Genomic DNA, 22,038 nt, shown 5'->3' with positions numbered 1-22,038 from the left:
TCTGAAGTCTGAGATTTCACGTGCACAAACTGCTTAATCTGCTAAAAGTCAGGCAAACCTCTTGATATGCACGCCCACCGCAGCACACCGTCCTCGACCATCGTAATGGAGACGCGCCCAGCCCTACCGGACAAAGCCTGGCATTCTCACTCGAACCGCGCGCTCAGGCCAGCCTATTCGCGAAACCCCAAGCTTTCCTTTCATCCCAACTCTGCTTCAATTTCTCAAAATGTCCAAAGAAAACTCAACGGGTGCCTTCTATGGTGCACCTGCGCTGGTGCCCAATGTGGGAGGAGGTTCAAAATGTTCAGGTCTTCCTCGTGCAACCCCCAGCTACCCACTGCCACCTCTCCCCCTCCCCCTCATCCCAACCAACCTTCCCAGGATGACCAGGAAAATGAGGGCCCTGGAGGAAATGTCTCTGATGGAGTAGCTTGAGCTCCTCAGCCACGGAGGGACAAAGGGGCTGGCTCCCAGCCGCCACCCCAAGTCATGTTACTTTGGAGTAGCCTTCATTAACAGACTTCACTCACCCTTGTGGAAGTCTTCACTGCTGGAGGCTGTAGGGACTTGGGATGACTTGAAGCTCCTCCCTGTGGTCTCCGGTGAGAGACCGGGAACTGGGTGGGCTCCCGGAAAGTCTGCAAATGAGGAGCAGCTTCTAACTGACTCTTCCCTCAGTGAGCTCCTCAGGGAAGTGCGTGGGCCCCAGAGTGCAAAGCGCGTGGTGGGGGCGTGGCAGGAGGGGGCAGGCACGGAGGCAGCGTGGCTGCGGAAGTGGGGGGAGGAGTGGTAGCATTTCTCCCCAGACCTCGCGATGTTGGAGTGCGAGATACCTACTGCCTCTGAAACTGGGGGTGCAGATAAACCACTTCAACGTAGCCCTTACCTTGTTGAGTCAAAAGGTTCCACCCCAATCCGGGCTCTCCACCCTCCCTGGACCCTGGAGCACTACCTGAGCAGCACTTAATGGAGCCCAGAAAATGTATGGATCACAGAAAAGAGGGGTATTTTTTAGTCCAATCACGGCTCCATTGTGGAACTAAAGAAGGTAGGACCCCATCCTGATCTAAAGGGCCTTTGTAGCCTCACAGAGCAAAATGCGACCCTTGTTGAGTATCAAGTCCAGCTTAGCAGGGCATCAGTGGGTGTCTGGAACCCCAGAGGTCAGAGGGAGGGCAACAACTGCAGTGTTCCCCTTGACCTGCTGCCTCATTTAGTATGGTTGTCTCAATCACAAGGCCAGCCTTTTTTTCACACCTCCCAATCTGCCCTCCTCTCTGGCCTTTTCCAGGAGACACACCCACTGAGCTTTGCAGGATTGCCCTATGTTACACCATTTGATTTCTCCAGTCTGTTTCTAAACACTCACGGGGAAGATGATCTCACAGCCTCCCTCACCACTCATTCCAGAGTTGAATAAATCCTCAATGAGGAATAGATTTAACACTACATGTTATTTTCTTAAACTGACCAATTTTGAGACAAGTTAAAAAGACATTCAAAGAGTTAAAAGATCAAAAACCAACTTTATTTATTTACTTATTTATTTATTTTTGAGACAGAGTCTCGCTCTGTTGCCCAGACTGGAGTGCAGTGGCATGATCTCGGCTCACTGCAAGCTCCACCTCCCAGATTCATGCCATTCTCCTCCCTCAGCCTCCCAAGTAGCTGGGACTACAGGTGCCCACCACCGTGCCTGGCTAATTTCTTTTTGTGTTTTTAGTAGAGATGGGGTTTCACCGTGTTAGCCAGGATGGTCTCCATCTCCTGACCTCGTGATCTGCCCACCTGAGTTTGCCAAAGTGCTGGGATTACAGGCATGAGCCACTGTGCCCAGCCCAAAAACCAACTTTAATTCTGCTGTATTGCTAAGCACAGGAAGAACAAAGTACATATTAATTTAACATCATTACTATTAAACTTTATTCATAATAGTGATAACCCCTGCCCCTCTGACAAGGAGGATATGTCACAGAAAGGGCCCTAGAGCATTCAGCCTCCTACTCAATCCTTGTAATGTCAAAAGTTGACCACTCTGAAAGGTGGTCTTTGGATGTGTTATTTTCTCCACATCAAAACTGAAGATCAATGAACTTCAGAAACAAGCTCCTAAACCCAGTTTCAGAAGGGACTCATTTTAAAACAGCATGGGTCTTCCTGACGGCATTTTAAATAAAACATTCTGACTCACAGCTGTATCTGCAACCTTCAGTCTCTACAAACAAACTCTAATTATTAAGTGTAAAAGCTTCAGTATGACGTGACATCTGAAATAACCAGGAAATGATAGAGCAAAGAAGTTGTTTTGCGAGGCAGGCATTTATGTAACACTTCTAGGAACCTAAATCACAATGCCCTTCTAGGGGCAGAGAAATCAGGTCTCTTCTTCCCCAACACACATGCAATTCTTGTCCTTAAGCAAATCACTTCCCTTCTTTAAGTGCCATATTACATGCAAAGGGGTGATAACATGTATGTATGTAATGCTTGTCATTTGTAGAGTATATTGTCTGCATAAATTAACTTTAATTGTAAATTTAGTAATGAGTTGCCAGAAACGACGTTCAAAAAGGATTTTTACATGCTTTTCTCCTGATAAAATCTCAACCAAGCTTCCTCAGAAAGGAGGCATGACTTCCGCCACAAAAGCAGAGAGATTAGCGGCAGCAAAGAACGGGAAGAGTTTGGGCTTAACTATAAATCCTGACCAGTCTTAGAGAACGTAATTAATATCTCTGAAGTCATGGTGTCCTTCTCCTGACAATGGTCCCAGTAATAAATAGTACTTGCCTCACAAAATTGGGATGCTTCAGTGGGATGATGCATGCAAAGCACTTAGCAAAGGGCCTGGCAGGAAGGTGGTCCTGGTCAATGAGGCTGTAATTACCACCGGGAACCACAATAGAATACTCACCAAAAGCAGGAAGGGCTTCTAGATGCCCATCCCACCTGAACATGGGATGCAGGATTTGGGGAACTTTGGCCTGAGACTCTAGTGGTCTTTCTTGGAAGTATCATCTTACCTCTGCTCTTTTCGCAGGGGGACTGGTCGATATCAAAGACTAGGCACTTGTCTGCAAAGAAAAGACAGTTGTGAGTAGCCTGTACAGCAAGCCCGGAAATTTCATAGAAATCTCTGGAGGAATTCCTTGGAAGACATAAAGGCAAGTGAGGTAAGGTTTTATTTCTATGTGGTCATCAAACTGTCATTTGTTTGGTTCATCCTCAGAGGAGATAAGTATCTCATTTTCACATCTCTTGAGGCAAAACAGAGCAAACTTGTACAAAATCAACATGAAGTCATCTTGGCTTGTAAGAATACTCACACTTTTGTTCATCTCCAGTTTATTTGAATGCAATTTTGTGAAGCCTTGGTAATATTTCCATTACGTCTGAAATACACTGATCAATGTGTGATTTGAGTTTTCCTCAATAGTCCTCCATTTTTCGGGGGGGGGGGGAGTATGATGTTAATACGTAGTGGTGTACCTTAAAGACATCTGCTCTATTTTACTTGTGGAAAAACTTAATGATAAATACATAAAAGAAATTTAAGTAGTGCTATTTTAATTTATTTGGAATTTTTTAAAAAATCAACCAATTAATTCTAGAAGAATCCTCGTTTTATGTCTATACAGTTTTCAGCTCTATTCATCAAACATACAGTGGGTGACTTCTATTTCGTTACCTACTATAGTCTTCATAATTCCAGGAGTACAAACCGGATATAAGATCCATTTTTAGATGCCAAGTCTCTCCTGTATAGCATGATTATTGCTCTCTGGCAAAAATCTCAAAAACAGTCAGGCTTTCTGGTGCTAAAAATGTTCTTTAGGCACAAGAGATGCCATATGAACTGTCCTCTCCTCCATCACTGGCACTGCTTTAGTTCACATCGCTATCAACTCTAGTCTACACTCCTGACTGGAGTTCTTGCTGCCTCCACTCTCGACCCCTCCAAACTGTTCTCCGCCGAGCAGCCATTGTGACCTCTAAAACGAAGTTCATGTCACATCACTTCCATAATGGGAATACTGTCAGCTCCCCTACCACCACCGCCACCATTTTTGCTTGTTGAGAAAGGCCCAATGCCAGCCTCACCTCCTCTAATACCCCTCCCAGTTATAATGACAGCTTTTCTCTCCTCACTCCGCAACAGGTGAATATACATAACTTTGCTAGAGTTTTTTATTGTTTTGATTTTTATTTCTTAAATATTATCAGTAGGGTTGAACATCTTTTTATAGAGTAATAGATCATGTATTTCATTAATTTTTTCTTGGTGAATTGCCAATTAATTTCCCTTTTTTTCTTTTACTTTAAGCTCTGGGATACATGTGCAGAACGCACAGGTTTGTTACATAGGTATACATAGGTATACATGTGCCATGGTGGTTTGCTGCGCCTATTAACCCGTCATCTAGGTTTTAAGCCCCGCATGCATTAGGTATTTGTCCTAATGCTCTCCCTCTCCTTGCCTCCCAACCCCCAGCAGGCCCCGGTGTGTGATGTCTTTCACCTTGTGTACATTTGTTCTCATTGGTCAACTCCCACTTATGAGTGAGAACATGTAATGGCCCTTTTTTTGTTGTGTCTCTGCCAGGTTTTGGTATCAGGATGATGCTGGCCTCGTAAAACGAATTAGGGAGGAGTCCCTCTTTTTCTATTGCTTGAAATAGTCTCAGAATGAATGGTACCAGCTCCTCTTTCTACCTCTGGTAGAATTCGGCTGTGAATCCATCTGGTCCTGGGCTTTTTTTGGTTGGTAGGCTATTAATTACTGCCTCAATTATAGAACTTGTCATTGGTCTATTCAGGGATTTGATTTCTTCCTGGTTTAATCTTGGGAGGGTGTATGTGTCCAGGAATTTATCCATTTCTCCTAAATTTTCTAGTTTATTTGCATATAAAAGTTTATAGTATTCTCTGATGGTAGTTTGTATTTCTGTGGTATCAGTGGTGATATCCCCTTTATCATTTTTTATTGTGTCTATTTGATTCTTCTCTCTTCTTTATTAGTCTGGCTAGCGGTCTATCTATTTTGTTAATCTTTTCAAAAAACCAGCTTCTGGATTCCTTGATTTTTTTGAAGGGTTTTTCATGTCTTTATCTCCTTCAGTTCTGCTGTGATCTTAGTTATTTCTTGTCTTCTGCTAGCTTTTGAATTTGTTTGCTCTTCTCTAGTTCTTTTAATTGTGATGTTAGGGTGTTGATTTCAGATCTTTCCAGCTTTCTGATGCCGGCATTTAGTGCTTTAAGTTTCCCTCTTAACATTGCTTTAGCTGTGTCCCAGAGATTCTGATACTTTGTCTCTTTGTTCTTGTTGGTTTCAAGAACTTCTTTATTTCCGAGTTAATTTCGTTATTTACTCAGGAGTCATTCAGGAGCAGGTTGTTCAATTTCCATGTAGTTGTGCAGTTTTGAGTGAGTTTCTTGATCCTGAGTTCTAATTTCATTGCACTGCTGTCTGAGAGACTGTTTGTTATGATTTCGTTTCTTTTGCATGTGCTGAGGAGTGCTTTACTTCCAATTATGTGGCTTATTTTAGAATAAGTGCCATGTGGGACTGAGAAGAATGTATTTTCTGTTGATTTGGGGTGGAGAGTTCTGTAGATGTCTACTAGGTCCACTTGGTCCAGAGCTGAGTTCAAGTCCTGAATATCCTTTTTAATTTTCTGTCTCATTCATCTGTCTAATATTGACAGTGGGGTGTTAAAGTCTCCCACTATTATTGTGTGTGAGTCTAAGTCTCTTTGTAGGTCTCCAAGAACTGTTTTTTTGTGAATCTGGGTGCTCCTATATTGGGTGCACGTATATTTAGGATAGTTAGTTCGTCTTGTGGCATTGATCCCTTTACAATTATGTGATGCCCTTCTTTGTCTTCTTTGATCTTTGTTGGTTTAAAGTCTGTTTCATCAGAGACTAGGATTGCAATCCTTGCTTTTTATGCCTTCCATTTGCTTGGTAAATATTCCTCCATCCCTTTATTTTGAGCCTATGTGAGTGTTTGCATGTGAGATGGGTCTCCTGAATACCGCACACAGATGGGTCTTGACTCTTTATCCTATTTGCCAGTCAGTGTCTTTTAATTGGGGCATTTAGCCCATTTACATTTAAGGTTAATATTGTTAGGTGTGAATTGGATCCTGTCATCATGATGCTAGCTGGTTATTTTGCACATTAGTTGATGCAGTTTCTTCATAGTGTCATTGGTCTTTATATTTTGGTGTGTTTTTGCAGTGGCTGGGACTGGTTTTTCCTTTCCATATTTAGTGCCTCCTTCAGGAGCTCTTATAAGGCAGGCCTGGTGGTGACAAAATCCCTTGGCATTTGCTTGTCTGTAAAGGATTTTATTTCTTCTTAGCTTATAAAGCTTAGTTTGGCTGGATATGAAATTCTGGGTTGAAAATTCTTTTCTTTAAGAATGTTGAATATTGGCCCCTACTCTCTTCTGGCTTGTAGGGTTTCTGCATAGAGATCTGCTGTCAGTCTGATTGGCTTCCCGTTGTAGGTGACCTGACCTTTCTTGCTCTGAGCCCTTAACATTTTTTCCTTCATTTCAACCTTGGAGAACCTGACAATTATGTGTCTTGGGGTTGCTCTTCTAGAGGAGTCTTAGTGGTGTTCTCTGTATTTCCTGAATTTGAGTGTTGGTCTGTCCTGCTAGGTTGGAGAAGTTCTCCTGGATAATATCCTGAAGGGGGTTTTCCAACTTGATTCCATTCTTCCCATTGCTTTCAGGTACACCAATCAATCATAAGTTTGGTCTTTTCACATAATCCCAAGAAATTTCACATATTTCTTGGAGTCTTTGTTCATTCCTTTTCATTCTTTTTTCTCTAATCTTGTCTTCATGCCTTATTTCGGTAAGGTAATCTTAAATCTCTGATATCCTTTCTTCCACGTGATCAATTCAGCTGTCGATACTTGTGTGTGCTTCACGAAGTTCTCATGCTGTGTTTTTCAGCTACATCAGGTCATTTATGTTCTTTTCTAAAGTGGTTACTCTAGTTAGCAGTTCCTGTAACCTTTTACCAAGGTTCTTAGCTTCCTTGCATTGGGTTAGAACACGCTCCTTCAGTTCAGAGGAGTTTGTTATTACCCACCTTCTCAAGCCTACTTCTGTCAATTCATCAGTCTCATTTTCCATCTAGTTTTGTGCCCTTGCTGGAGAGGAGTTGTGATCATTTGGAGAAGAGGCATTCTGGTTTTTGGAATTTTCAGCCTTTTGTGCTGGTTTTTCCTCATCTTCATGGATTTATCTACCTCTGATCTTTGAGGCTGATGGCCTTTGGAAGGGGTTTTTGTGTAGAGGTCTTTTTTGTTGATGTTGATGTTGTTGCTTTCTATTTGTTAGTTTTTCTTATGATAGTCAGGCCCCTCTTCTGCAGGTCTGTTGTGGTTTGCTGGAGGTCCACTCCACACCCTGTGCATTTGGGTGTCACCAGTGGAGGCTGCAGAACAGCTAAGATTCCTGCCTGCTCCTTCCTCTGGAAGCTTCGTCCCAGAAGGGCGCTGGCCTGATGCCAGCCAGAGCTCTCCTCTATGAGGTGTCTGTCGATCCCTGTTGGGAGGTGTCTCCCAGTCAGGAGGCACGGGAGTCAGGGACCCACTCAAGGAGACAGGCAGCCTGTCCCTTAGCAGAGCTGGTGCGCTGTGGTGGGAGAATCCCCCTTGTCAGGATCAGATGCTCTCTCCAGAGCTCTCAGGCAAGAAAGATTAAGTCCACTGAAGCTGCGCCCACAGCCACCCCTCACCTCAGGTGTTCTGTCCCAGGGAGATGAGAGTTTTATCTGTAAGCCCCTGACTGGGGCTGCTGCCTTTCCTTCAGAGATGCCCTTCCCAGTGAGGCAGAATCTAGAGAAGCACTCTGGCCATAGCCGCTTTGCCACACTGTGGTGAATTCCTCCCAGTTCAAACCTCCCAGTCTCCTTAGCACTGTCAGGGGAAAACTGCCTACTAAAGCCTCAGTAGTGGCAGATGCCCCTCCCCCTGCCAAGCTCCATCCTCCCAAGTTGCCTCCAGACTGCTGTGCTGACAGTGAGAATTTCAAGCCAGTGGTTCTTAGCTTGTTGGGTTCCATGGGAGTGGGACCCACAGAGGAAGACCACTTGACTCCCTGGCTTAAGCCTCCCTTTCCAGGGGAGTGAACGGTTTTGTCTCGCTGGTGTTCCAGGTGCCACTGGGGTATGAAAAAATTCTTGCAGTTAGCTCGGTGTCAGCCCAAACAGCCACCTAGCTTTGTGCTAGAAACCCAGAGTCCTGGCAGTGTAGACACACAAGGGAATCTCCTGGTCTGTGGATTGCAAAAACCATGGGAAAAACATAGTACCCAGGCCAGGTAGCACAGTCCCTCTCGGCTTCCCTTGGCTGGTGGGGCAGGGAGGTCGCCCAGCTCCTTGCACTTCTCATGTGAAACGACGCCCCACCCTGTTTCTGCTTGCTCTCCTTGAGTTGCACCCACTGCCTAACCAGTCCCAATCAGATGAACTGGGTACCTCAGTTGGAAGTGGAGAAATTATCCACCTTCTGCATTGGTCTTGCTGGGAGCTGCAGAACGGAGCTGTTACTATTTGGCTATCTTGTCTTCACTCCTAGAGTTCTTACTAAATGTTTTGATGTGACCAACTATGGAAGAAACATGTTCTGGCATTGGAATCCAGAAAAAAAAAAATGCCTTTCAGAAACAGCACTAACTAAAAAGAAATAAATGTCAAAATATGTTCTTAGAGAGCCAAAACCTCTATGATTTCTTCTTCCTCTGCTCTCAATTTAGCAAGAACAAGTTTAGGCCAGGCGAGGTGGCTCATGCCTGTAATCCCAGCACTTTGGGAGGCCAAGGTAAGCGGATTACTTGAGGTCAGGAGAGTTCAAGACCAGCCTGGTGGATATGGTGAAACCCTGTCTCTACAAAAATACAAAAATTAGCTGGATATGGTGGTGTGTGCCTGTAATCCCAGCTGCTCAGGGAGGCTGAGGCAGAAGCATGGCTTGAACCCAGGAGGTGGAGGTTGTAGTGAGCCGAGATCGCGCCACTGCACTCCAGCCTGGGTGACAGAGCAAGACTTCATCAAAAAAAACCCAAAAACAATAATCAAAACCATTGAAAATACCTATGTCCTCTGGCTGGGCGTGGTGGCTCAAGCCTGTAATCCCAGCACTTTGGGAGGCCGAGACGGGCGGATCACGAGGTCAGGAGATCGAGACCATCCTGGCTAACACGGTGAAACCCCGTCTCTACTAAAAATACAAAAAACTAGCCGGGCGAGGTGGCGGGCGCCTGTAGTCCCAGCTACTCGGGAGGCTGAGGCAGGAGAATGGCGTAAACCTGGGAGGCGGAGCTTGCAGTGAGCTGAGATCCGGCCACTGCACTCCAGCCTGGGCGACAGAGCGAGACTCCGTCTCAAAAAAAAAAAAAAAAAAATACCTATGTCCTCTAACCTACAGAGTGTTAGTGAACCTCTGAAAAGTCTCTCACAAGAATGAGAGAAAGGCAAAAGTAGGAAATTTACTTGGGGTCTTGCCTTAGTGATCCTGGCATAGCCAAGATGGCCATTATGGATGGTCTCGTCCAAGCCCCTCACTTTCTAATGGAGGACAGTGAAGCCCAGGGAGTTCTTTGGGGAGAATGATCAAATCCCAGGGCTAGAGATTAGTTGTACCCTGATGAGAAGCCCTGGATGCTCCCACTTTATCATGCCCACATGTATTTTGCTCCCACAAAAAGGTTGCTTTGAAACAGCATGAACAGGCTCTAAAGTTGTTCCTAAATTTCCAACAAATAGTAAGATGGTAGACTTAAACCCAGACACATCAATAATTAGATTAAAAGAAAATAATAGTATGAAAACCTCAATTAAAAGACAAAAATTACCAGACTGGGAAAATAAAGCAATCTGAACTGTAATCTCATATATAGGAAACACCTCTTTTTTTGAGACAGGGTCTCCTTTTGTCATCCAGGCTGGAGTACAGAGGTGCAGTCACAGCTCACTGCTGCCTTGACCTCCTGGGCTCAAGCATTGTCCCACCTCAGCCTCCAGTGTAGCTGGAACTACATACAGGTGTGCTCCACCACACCGGATACTTTTTTGATTTTTTTGTAGAGACAAGGTCTCACTTCGTTGTCCAGGCGTCTTGAACTCCTGGACTTAAGCAATTCTCCCATCTCTGCCTCCAAAACTGCTTGGATTATAGGTGTGAGCCATCACATCCAGCCTATAGGAAATGCCTTTAAATACAAAGATGAAGAGAGGTTAAAAGTAGGATGAAAAACAGGCATCACACAAATATTAATTATAAAAAAGATGGAGTAGCTCTATTAATACTAGATAAAATGGACTGCAGGATAAGTAATCTTATCAGGAATAAGAATAACATTTCATAGTAATAAAAGAGTCAATTCAAGAAGGCATAACAGAGCATCAAAAAGAACAAAATGCTTAGGAATAAACTTAACCAAGGAGGTTAAAGATTTGTGCACTAAAAAGTACAAAATGCTAAAATAAATGCAAGAAGACACAAAAAATGGAAAGGCATCCCCAAGTTCATGGAAGATTTAATGTTGTTAATACGTCAGTACTATCCAGAGCAATCTACAGATTCATCCCAATCCTTATCAAAACCCTGATGGCAATTTGCAGAAATATAAAAATCTGTCCTAAAATATATATGTGGAATCTCAAGAGACATTGAATAACCAAAATAATCCTTTAAAAGAACAAAGTTGAAGGTCTCACACTTCCTGATTCCAAAACTTACAACAAAGCTACACGAATCAAAAGAGTGTAGCCCTGGCATAAAGACAGACATATAAAGAATAAACTAGGCCAGGCGCAGTGGTTCACGCCTGTAATCATTACACTTTGGGAGGCCAGGGCAGGCAGATTGCCTGAACTCAGGCGCTCAAGACCAGCCTGGGCAACACGGTGAAACCCCATCTCTACTAAAATAGAAAAAATTAGCTGGGCATGGCGGCGGGCACCTATAGTCCTAGCTACTCGGGAGGCTGAGGCAGGAGAATCACTTGAACCCAGGAGGCAGAAGTTGCAGAGAGCCGAGATCATGCCACTGCACTACAGCCTGGGCAACAGGGCTAGACTCCATCTTAAAAAAAAAAAAAAAAAAAAAAAAAAAAAAAAAAAAAAAAGAATAAACTAGACAGCCCAGAGATAAAAGTTCGCATATATAGTCAAATGATTTTCAGCAAATGTACCAAGACCATTCAATGAGGAAAGGGCAGTCTTTACAACAAATGATGCTGGGAAAACTTGGTATCCACATGCAAAAAAGTTTTAAATGAAGTTGGGACCTTACCTTATACCATATACAAAAATTAACCCAAAGTTAATCAAAGACATAAATGCAATTGCTAAAACTACAGAACTCTTAGAAGAAAACATAAGGGAAAAGCCTCATGATATTAGACTTAGCAATGATTTCTTAAATATGGCACTAAAAGCATACACAACAAAAGAAAAAATGAATAAATTGGCTTTCATCAAAATTTTTAAAATTTATGCATTAAAGGACACTATCAACAGAGTGAAAGGCAGCTCATGGAATGGTAGAAAATATTTGTAAATCATATATCTGATAAGGGATTAAAATCTAGATTATATAGAGAACTTCTACAACTCAACAAAAATAACAAAACGAAAGGAAAAGGACTGGAATAAACATTTCTCTAGAGAAGCTAAACAAATGACTGATAAACATATGAAAAGATGCTCAACATCACTAATCATTAGGGAAATGCAAATCAAAACCACAATAAGATAACATTTCACATCCATTAGAATAATTATTATTTTAAAAACAGAAAATAACAAGCATTGGTGAGGATACTGAGAAATTGGAACCCTTATGCATTACTGGTGGGAATGTAAAATGGTGCAGCTGCTGTTAAAAAAAAAATATATATATGTAGTATGCTGGCGCCCTAGAGAACTAAACATAGAATTATCACATAATTTAGTAATTCCACTTCTGAGTACATACACAAAAAATTGAAAGCAGGGACTGAACAGATATTTGTATACCCATATTCATAGCAGCATTATTTACAGTAACCAAAAAGTGGAAGCAACAACAGATTAATAGCCTAACAAAATGTGATAGATAAAGAAAACGGATCAGCTAAGCATGGTGGCTCACGCCTATAGTCCCAGAACTTTGGGAGGCTGAAGTGGGAGGAGAGCTTGAGCTCAGGAGTTTAAGACCAGCCTGGACAACATAGTGAGAACTCCACCTTTACCAAAGTAATTTTTAAATCAGCAAGCTGTGGTGGCACATGGTTCTGGTTTTAGCTACTTGGGAGACTGAGGTGGGGGGATTGCTCGAGCCCAGGAGTTTGAGGTTGCAGTGAGCTAAGTGAGCTATGATTGCACCACTGCATTCCACCCAGGGCAACAGAGTGAGACCCCGTCTCTTAAAAAAAAAAAAAGACAATGAATTATTATTCAGCCTTCAAAGGAAAAACATTTTGGGCCAGGCGCGGTGGCTCAAGCCTGTAATCCCAGCACTTTGGGAGGCCGAGACGGGCGGATCACGAGGTCAGGAGATCAAGACCATCCTGGCTAACACGGTGAAACCCCATCTCTACTAAAAAATACAAAAAACTAGCCGGGCGAGGTGGCGGGCGCCTGTAGTCCCAGCTACTCGGGAGGCTGAGGCAGGAGGATGGCGTAAACCCGGGAGGCAGAGCTTGCAGTGAGCCGAGATCCGGCCACTGCACTCCAGCCTGGGCGACAGAGCTAGACTCCATCTCAAAAAAAAAAAAAAAAAAAAATTTGACACATGCTACACATGAATGAATCTTGAGGACATTATGCTATGTGAAGTAAACGAGTCACAAAAGCATTACATAATATGAATCCACTTATAGGAGGTATCTAGAGTAGTCAAACACATAGAGACGAGGGCTGGGGGAGGATATATGAGGAGTTCTTGTTTAATGGGTACAGAGTTTCACTTTAGGAAGATGAAAAAGTTCTGGAGATGGTTGACAGTGATGGCTGCACAACAATGTGAATGTAGTTATCACTCCAAACTTAACACTTAAAACTGGTTAAAGTGGTAAATTTTTCGTTACGTATATTTTACCACAATAAAATGAATTTTAGAATTAAAAAGTAAGGATACTACATTATGACCACATAGAATTCATCCCATAAACACAAGGTTGGTTTAACATTTAAAAACCAATTAATTTAAGTTACCAGAATAAAGGAGAAAACCCAGAGGATCATTGACAGAGATACAAAAATGGATAACATTCAACACCCATTCCTTATATAAATATAAATATATATTCAACAATCCAGGAATAGAAGAAAATTTCCTCAACCTGACAAAGGGCATCTAAAAAAGACCTACAGTTAACATCACACTTGATGAAAAATGGAAAGCTTTCCTCCTAAGATCAGAAGTAAGACTCAATTATAAAAGACTAACTACTTTTTCTGTGAGTGGGAACTATTCAAATATGTCCTCTCTTTCCAGTTTTATTCAACATTATACCAGAGGGCCTATTCAGTAAAATAATAATAAAGAAATATAAGACAAAGATATTAGAATGTAAGAAGCAAAACTGTTCAGATGACATATATATGCACATAGAAAATCTATGGAATCTACAAAAAATCTGCTAGATTTAAGGAGTAAATACAGGAGAGTCAAAAGTTACAAAGTCAATGTACAAAAATCAATTGTGCGTAGATCTTAACTAATCAAAATAAATAAATAAACAAAAAGTGAAAGGAAATGGTAACTATGTGAGGTGATGGATATGTAAATCATTTAACATTTCACAGTATATACATATGTCAAAATATCCAGTTGTACACCTTAAGTATATACAATTTTTACTTACCAATTATGCCTCACTGAAGCTGGGGAAAAAATCAATTATGGGACTTCCATTTTTGGGAAGGTGGAGTTGACATACTTCTCCCTGTTCCTTCCACTAAGTACAACTAAAACCCCTGGACAATAGGTATAAAACAAACAGAAGTAGACACTGAAAGGTAGAAAGAAGAAAATTGACTCTTTAGGGACTTCAGGACCCATGGAACTACTCAATGGTGACTTCTGTGGGTTTTCTTTCTGCCTCACAGATCCCAAACTTGGAGCTGAAGAAACTAGCAATCTGGAAACACCAATGGGTGCAGACAAAAATACTCCAACAAAAACTTGCTCTCTCCAGCCAAAGGACCCGGAAAGGGGTGCCTAGGACAGAAAATATTTGGACAATAACTCCTCTAATTCAGCTAAATACCACAGAAAAATTACTGTGACCCCACCTTCATTCCAGCCAGCAAAGGCACCCCAATCTCCCCTTCAAGCCAGGGTCAGAAAACGCCAAGTAGGAACTTCCACCATAGCTCACTGGAAACAGGGTCCTGTCCCTTCCCCTCTCCATGATGACAGCTCCTGTGACCTGCCTGGCAGGCCCTTTGAGGGAAGTCTAGCCTCATCCATTCACTCACTCAGCATTCAGAGATGGTGGCCAATACTCTGGCCTGGGTCTTGGGGATTCATAAATGAGGAAATCCCAATCTCTGCCTTCTAGGGGTTCATAGACTTGGAAGTAAGGGTTGACAGTTGATTTAACAAGTTACAGTGCAATGTAATAGGGGAAGGCTGTGGTGAAAGAAGGCACAGGGGGCTATACTTGCACCAGGGAAGGACTGTAACACCACAGAGATGGGGAGGAAGGCAACAATTCTAGCAATGCTTCTTAGAGGGGGTGATGGTGATTGCAGAGCTGAGTCCTGATGAGTCTCAAGTAGCAAGCCAAACAAAAAAGTGATGAAAGTGTTTTCCAAGCAGAAAAAAAATAGCATATGCAAGTCACTAAGGCATTAAACATCCTACTGTACTCGGGAGGCTGAGGCAGGAGAATGGCGTGAACCTGGGAGGCGGAGCTTGCTGTGAGCCGAGATCGCACCACTGCACTCCAGCCTGGGCGACAAAGCGAGACTCTGTCTCAAAAAAAAAAAAAAAAAAAAATCCTACTGATGGAATTGGGTGTCATTCTTTTGGCCTGGAGCATAGAGTATGAAGGGCAGGTGGAAGAAGATGAATCTAGACATGTAAGGAGAGGCCAGATCATGCAAGACCTTGAAATCTTGCATGTAGTTGACTCTTAATAAGTATTTGGTGAAAGAATAAATAAAAGTCTTAATGGGATAAACAATCAACTAACTTCAAGCTGTTTTGAGGTTCAATTCTCAAGTCTTTCAGGAGCCACTGAAATGTAGTGAGAAAGATGTAGTCAGATGGGATATACTAGAAAAAACAGCAGAAAGGAAAGCTACATGCACCCTACTTGCACAGCATCAGGACAAGGCCCTTAACTTCATAGCCAGTACTACTAGGGAACACAGAAAGCCTTGAGACTGAAAATCTTGGTAACAAACATGAACAAGATTGCCCCTAAACATTTTCAGACTTGCAGGAACAACCAGAACTGTTTTGCCTAGAGACAGGATGGTAACACAACCAAAGAAGACTATGGTCTTTTCATTGCAACTTGAAACTCAAGACATTTCAACAGAACGCAACAATCTAAGCTCTGAGGTCAACCATCTTCCATCTTGGCTGACACTGCCCCACTTCTGCCTTTTGTAGAGGGTGGACTGTTTTCTAACTGGGTGTGTAATGAGAACAGAAATGGATTCCTTCGGCATATCTTGACTTTCCTGATTTAAGTGGGCTGCCAAGAACCTGAGCTAACAGGGCTGATGATGCTTCCCAACTCCTCCCGAGTGCTATGACTCATGATGGTGGGTAAAGCCTCTTTGGCAAACTGTAAACATGGCAAAGCTGACCAGGTTTATTTCCTGCTCCTGTTCCTTAAGTCTCCTTCCTCCTACCCTGTGGTGGTCGGCTTGTTGGCCTTAGAACTGCAACACTTTTCTTTTCACTAAGACAGCCAAATGCCTAGGCAGATAAAAAGGGGTCCCTGGAGAGAATCTCCTACCTGCCCCACAAGTGTTTACATCAAATGCTTGTGTTCAGATGAAGAAATCTGCCCAGGGCTTGTCTGGGCATGCCCACAGTGGACTGGAGTCCAACATATACACTGGGAGAAGTGGGTGGAGCCACAGGGAATTCACATCTTAAGCAGAGGAGGACTCTGCTCTCTTCAGCTTGTGTGGTGACCTGGGAAGCAATCTGTGAGGTGGAGGGCCTGTTAGCAAGACTCCATATTGCTTTGCTGAGAGGTTTATTTTTTTCATTTTCACCTAGTAAATTCCTCTCTAATCACCCTTCAATGTGTCTGTGCACCCAGTCCTTCCTGATCGTGTGACAAGAACTTGTTTTTTTCTACATTTTTGGTGGCCTGTATGGGGACATGAGAAAAGGTTAGTAACATGCAAACCAAAAAATATTTCTTCCTTTCACTTGTAAGCCTTTTTGTCCTCAGACTTCTTCTGAGGGTAGAGAAAATTATGCTTCCCCCATTCATGTTGCTCCTGGGGGTCGGGAACGTCAGCTTTTCCTTCTTTCTTCGGGATGGACGGCGAACCCACAGCTCCCCAGCTCCTGTCTTAAGTTTCTCTCCCTTAGGAGCCCATTGGCATAAGAATAAGAGGTTCTTTCCCCAGGCATCTTTCCAACCCTTCACTTTAAACTTTTTTTCCTTTTCTCTACCTTGTCAGCAGTTAACACAGCCCTGTACTTTAAGCTTTCTTTCTTTCTCTACCAGGTCATGAGTTAACTTTTAAGTGAGGTGTTTTTTTATTTTTTCTTTTCAAAAAAATGTTTTACTAGGCCAGTAATGATAAAGTTCACTGTTTATATTCTCTGTAAAGTTTTAATTATGAAAAAGGATTTGTGAGGGTGGTCTTGAGCTGTAGCCAAAGCCAATGCTTTGTGTGTCTTTCTATATGGTACATAGCAAACTTTGTGGCAGGCCTCCATCTTGTTTTACCTCCTTGGGAGCATGACCTGTAACCACATAGCAATGCTTTGTTTAGCCTCTGCCATTTTACAGTTGTGGCCCCGATTCAATCCTGGCTTAGGGAATGAGTCCTTTCTAGTTTGATATATTTGCGTCCTTTGCTATTTGTTGATTTTCTTTCCCTCCACTAATCCTTGGATTGTCCTTTTTCTGAGCCTTTAGTAAGGTTTGAAAGTCAGAAATATTGGCCACTTGGCATGGCTAAAGTTGGATAATAAGGGAGTTAAAATGATTTTCTTAAAGAGTGCTTGGCTTAATTAAAGTGGATATCCAAGTTATAGGTATATTTATTTTTTTTTTATTATACTTTAAGTTCTAGGGTACATGTGCACAGTGTGCAGGTTTGTTACATATGTATACATGTGCCATGTTGGTGTGCTGCACCCACTAACTCGTCATTTACATTAGGTATATCTCCTAATGCTATCCTTCCCCCCTCACCCCTCCCCACAATAGGCCCCGGTGTGTGATGTTCCCCTTCCTATGTCCAAGTGATCTCATTGTTCAATTCCCATCTATGAGTGAGAACATGTGGTGTTTGGTTTTCTGTTCTTGCGATAGTTTGCTGAGAATGATGGTTTCCAGCTGCATCCATGTCCCTACAAAGGACACAAACTCATCCTTTTTTATGGCTGCATAGTATTCCACGGTGTACATGTGCCACATTTTCTTAAACCAGTCTGTCACTGATGGACATTTGGGTTGATTCCAAGTCTTTGCTATTGTGAATAGTGCCGCAATAAATATACGTGTGCATATGTCTTTATAGCAGCATGATTTCTAATCCTTTGGTTATATCTCCAGTAATGGGATGGCTGGGTCAAATGATATTTCTAGTTCTAGATCCTTGAGGCATCACCACACTGTTTTCCACAATGGTTGAACTAGTTTACAATCCCACCAACAGTGTAAAAGTGTTCCTATTTCTCCACATCCTCTCCAGCACCTGTTGTTTCCTGACTTTTTAATGATTGCCATTCTAACTGGTGTGAGATGGTATCTCATTGTGGTTTTGATTTGCATTTCTCTGATGGTGAGTGATGATGAGCATTTTTTCATGTGTCTGTTGGCTGCATAAATGTCTTCTTTTGAGAAATGTCTGTTCATATCCCTTGCCCACTTTTTGATGGGGTTGTTTGTTTTTTTCTTGTAAATTTGTTTGAGTTCTTTGTAGATTCTGGATATTAGCCCTTTGTCAGATAAGGAGATTGCAAAAAAATATGGAACGCTTCATGAATTTGCATGTCATTCTTGTGCAGGGGCCATGCTAATCTTCTCTGTATCATTCCAATTTTAGTATATGTGCTGCCAAAGCGAGCACAGTTATAGGTATATTTAAAAGGCCTTTATGTTTTTCTTTTCTTGGGCCTTGTTTTGCTGGAAAAAGGGGTTTTCTCAGTCAATTGAATTCTTTTTCTCTATTTTGCCTTGTCACTCTTAATACACACATGAGAATGGGGAGACCTCTGTTTTCCTCATGGAACCCCAGGAATTAAAAGCAGATAGATCCCTCTCAAAATCTGTTTTCACCCCACCTATATCTGTTTACTAGGCCTTAGAAGCTACAAGTTTTCTGAGCCCTGTCTCTTAAAAGGACTCCACCTGGAGGCCAATAATCCAATTAGGAGATTGGCAAACAAAAAATCTTATGGCAACTGGGTTTTCTTCTACCTGTCTCTGTAGCCATATATGTGTTGTATGTGTGGTGTCTATGAAAAAGAGTTCTAATTAACTGGCCTAAAGGAAGATAAGTGCTTGGATCAAATATTTTTTAAAGGGAAGATAAAGCTCTGGTACCTTTTAGTTCACTTGACTGTAATCTTTGAGAAATAAAAACAGCCTTAAAGGTTATTGGTAAAGTGCAGATGTTGTCAAAATATTAATAGGTGAACTAAATTATGCAGGTCAGATTCTAGGTTTGCTAAATGTTTTAAGGTTATAACTGATTTTTTTGTTTTTTGAGAACTATTTAACTTGCCTGCTTCACAATTGGTAAGGCCTGGGGACATATGGAACTAACCACACCCTTAATTATGCTGGAAGGAGTCAAACTTGGCTGTACCTAGCACATAATTAAAACGACTTACCAGGTTTTACATTAAAGTTAAAAATTTCTAGGAGCTACCATTATAACATGTAATTGAAACTACTAGAAATAAATTTACATGCAAGGTGTGTAAGAACAGTAAGGTGTGTTTTTAATACAAGATTATAAGAAGGTGTGGAAATGTAAATTCTTGCCTAGGGTTAAAGGATTGTTTTGAGTTAGATAAGATAAAGACAAAAGGTCAAATGTGTTGTGAAAGGATTGTAAAAATTAATATTGCCAAAAAAATTCTGTGTGTTAACTTATTGACTAAATTCAAAAGGATATTATATGGTTTTTCTGTAAATTGATCATTGAAATAAAAGCGCAACAAGGTACTCTTAAGGCACTAATCTGCTCTTTAGCAAAATTTGTAAAGGGTTGTAGAAGGTTTTTGCTTTCTCAAATTTCTAAGTCATCATTTTGGCAAAATAACGTGGTAATTTGGATTTCTATTTCATAACATCAAGTGTTGTAAACCTCTAACATATTTAACAGGCTTTCAAAAATCAAACTTCAGTTTCAAAATTGTCTTTCCTGATGCCTGGCTTTTGAATACAACAGAGGGCCCCTGGAGTATCTAAAAAAAGAAGTAAACAGGATTATTTGATATGTTGAGTTACATGGGATTTCCAGAATAATGTCTGGTATTCTTTAGGTTATATTTTGGTGAATAATACTAATATATGTTCCAAAATTATATGGGATTTCTAAAATTCTAATGTCTAAAGCATATGCTATCAATCACAATTAAGGTTGCTATGTTAAGTTATCGTAAACCACAGAGATGACCAAACTTTTTGTCAATTGTGTTTCTAACTGGAACTACCCTGGATATTTTGTTATTCACAGACAATTGTTGTCTTGTTTTGATCCTTTTCAAAAGATGATTTATAATCTATAGAACTTTGACAGGTGCTCTCAAATGCAGGTTTCTGATAACTTTGGAGACTGTGACATTGGAATAAAAGAAAAATGTACAGGACTAATAAAGAGGTGAAATGTTCACAAATATCAAGCAAAACAAGAGTTAGTTGAATGGACTGAGCTAATAGAAAACTGGAGTAGTCTTTTTGACTTTTTTTTTTATTATTATTATACTTTAAGTTCTAGGGTACATGTGCATAACGTGCAGGTTTGTTACATATGTCTTTCTGACTTTTGCTTGAAATATTGCTGATGCTTGTTTTGTTTTTGAGAGTCAAGGAAACTTACTTTGAACAATTTAAGGCCTTTAATAATTGAGTAAGATATACTCCTGTGTACAAAATTTGGAGCACATTTGTCTCTCTCTGCCTGGCTTCTCCAGAATTTGGAAACTAGTTGTGAGTATTCTTAACTCATGGCAATATAATTGTTTGCATCAGTGCAATAAGAATCCATTTTCTTTTGCAACAGGATGCAATTGGAGAAACTGGTTGTTTTACCAAGGCTTTGACTGGAAGGGTATGCTTTCCTTTAAGGAGTCAAGCTCGACTTGCAGAGCCGATAAAAGCCCCTTGGGAAAACTGGCCTCATACTCTTGTCTACACAGTCCCTGTACAGGGTTCCTGACCTGTGGTGTAAAGAATGTCACTTTCTGACAGGCCCAGGAGCTCTGAGTTTATCTTGGGACCTTAAGATGAGAGGATCAGCCGACTCATGGGTATTTGAGGATACAAACCCATTATTGGGCTCAGCTTTAAAAGGTCTTATCTGAGATTCCTTGTGGAACAAAGTTCCATCAAGGCTGATCTAAAAGGCCTATGTAGAAGTAATAATTCTTGCTGTACTTTATGTAAATAATTAGGCCAAATATAAACCTCAAGTCTATTTTGCAAACAACTTAGTCCTATCATGATCTGTTTTTTAACAAAAATGAGGACTGGAGAGAGAGAAATTATGTTATAAAACTTATTATACATTTGTCATTAAATTCTAGAATCATTAGTTGTTTTTAAGTTTTTGCCTACATTTTAGACTAACCCTGCTTATTCATGTGAACCAAGCAGCAATCTCCAGCTGCAGCTCAGAAAGAACAAAAGGGATAGGTGATGTAGAAATCTGGATCAACATTCTAGTTCTGAGCAATTATCCTGCAAATCCTTCCAGGGGATAGGAATAAATAGGATTCCCATCACTTGGAGGTTTCCTTTTGGGGAAAGTAGGACCAAGGGAGCTAACCAAAGCCAAGCCCCATGCACCCAAATCTTAGCAAGCCAAACTATAGCCACCAGTTATCTGAGCATGTTACAAAACATCTTTTTCTCTCCCTTGTTGCAGGAAGACTCAATTCCACAGCTTCACCTTAGCAATAGGCTTATAAGGAGTCCATGCAACCACCCCCCCACCCCCACAAGACACAGTTTTGTCTCAAACTCAATTCCAAGCTTCAGGTCAAAGCATTAGGAAAGAAAACTGGATCTGAGGGATCCAGAGGCAGATGATAATGGGAGTTAAACAGCCCAGTGCAGGTGAGCATGGCTAATTCCTGCCAATTAAGCCAAGCTTCCTGTTTTACGGATAAAGGCCATGCTAGTATCCATGACATAAATGAGGTTTAGAGAATTCAAAGGCTACTGACAGTAGGGGAGATAGGGCATACGTGGGTAAGAACAGGTACTCCCACCTCCAGGCCCCTCTGTTAACATAGGTGAAAGCCACTTTGACACCCATGGGTGACACCCTGTCCCAGTCGCCAGGACTCAGGGATACAAAGATGGAGGAAAGAAAGAGGAATGCCTTGCTTTCCCTCTCTCATATACCCCAGGTATTTGCTAGTTAGAGAAAGGAACCAGGGATGCCTGTTCTCCTCTTTCTAGATGGGTAACCATTCATCTTCAGCCTGTACCCTTTTCGAATGCACCCTGAACCCTGGGAGTCCTCTGAAAAAAATACCTTCTTTTCTTTCCTCCTCTGTCTTCTCTTCACTGATAGGTAATTGTATCTCCATACTATGGGACACTCCCTTCAGATGCATCATCCAAACTGGGAAGAGTTA

At 41.7% G+C, this 22,038-nt stretch overlaps 1 protein-coding gene and 1 non-coding gene across 2 annotated transcripts in view; both read right to left on the bottom strand.

The window, feature by feature from the left end:
- Positions 1-853, bottom strand: part of PASD1 (PAS domain containing repressor 1) — a 99,392-nt gene extending 98,539 nt beyond the window's left edge. Inside the window, exon 1 of the mRNA XM_010358580.2 lies at positions 534-853. The gene's annotated coding sequence lies outside the window, so the exon portion shown is untranslated. The remainder of the gene's footprint in view (positions 1-533) is intronic.
- A 17,333-nt stretch (positions 854-18,186) lies between these two features.
- Positions 18,187-18,293, bottom strand: LOC115898809. Its single transcript, XR_004058474.1, has one exon. It is a non-coding gene; the product is annotated as a U6 spliceosomal RNA (small nuclear RNA).
- Positions 18,294-22,038: the final 3,745 nt, after the last annotated feature.

The sequence above is a fragment of the Rhinopithecus roxellana genome, chromosome 7 (genome assembly GCF_007565055.1).
Source record: "Rhinopithecus roxellana isolate Shanxi Qingling chromosome 7, ASM756505v1, whole genome shotgun sequence".
Lineage (NCBI taxonomy): Eukaryota > Metazoa > Chordata > Mammalia > Primates > Cercopithecidae > Rhinopithecus > Rhinopithecus roxellana.
Note: the sequence above shows the minus strand (reverse complement) of the source record. Positions and strands in the feature narration are given on the sequence as shown.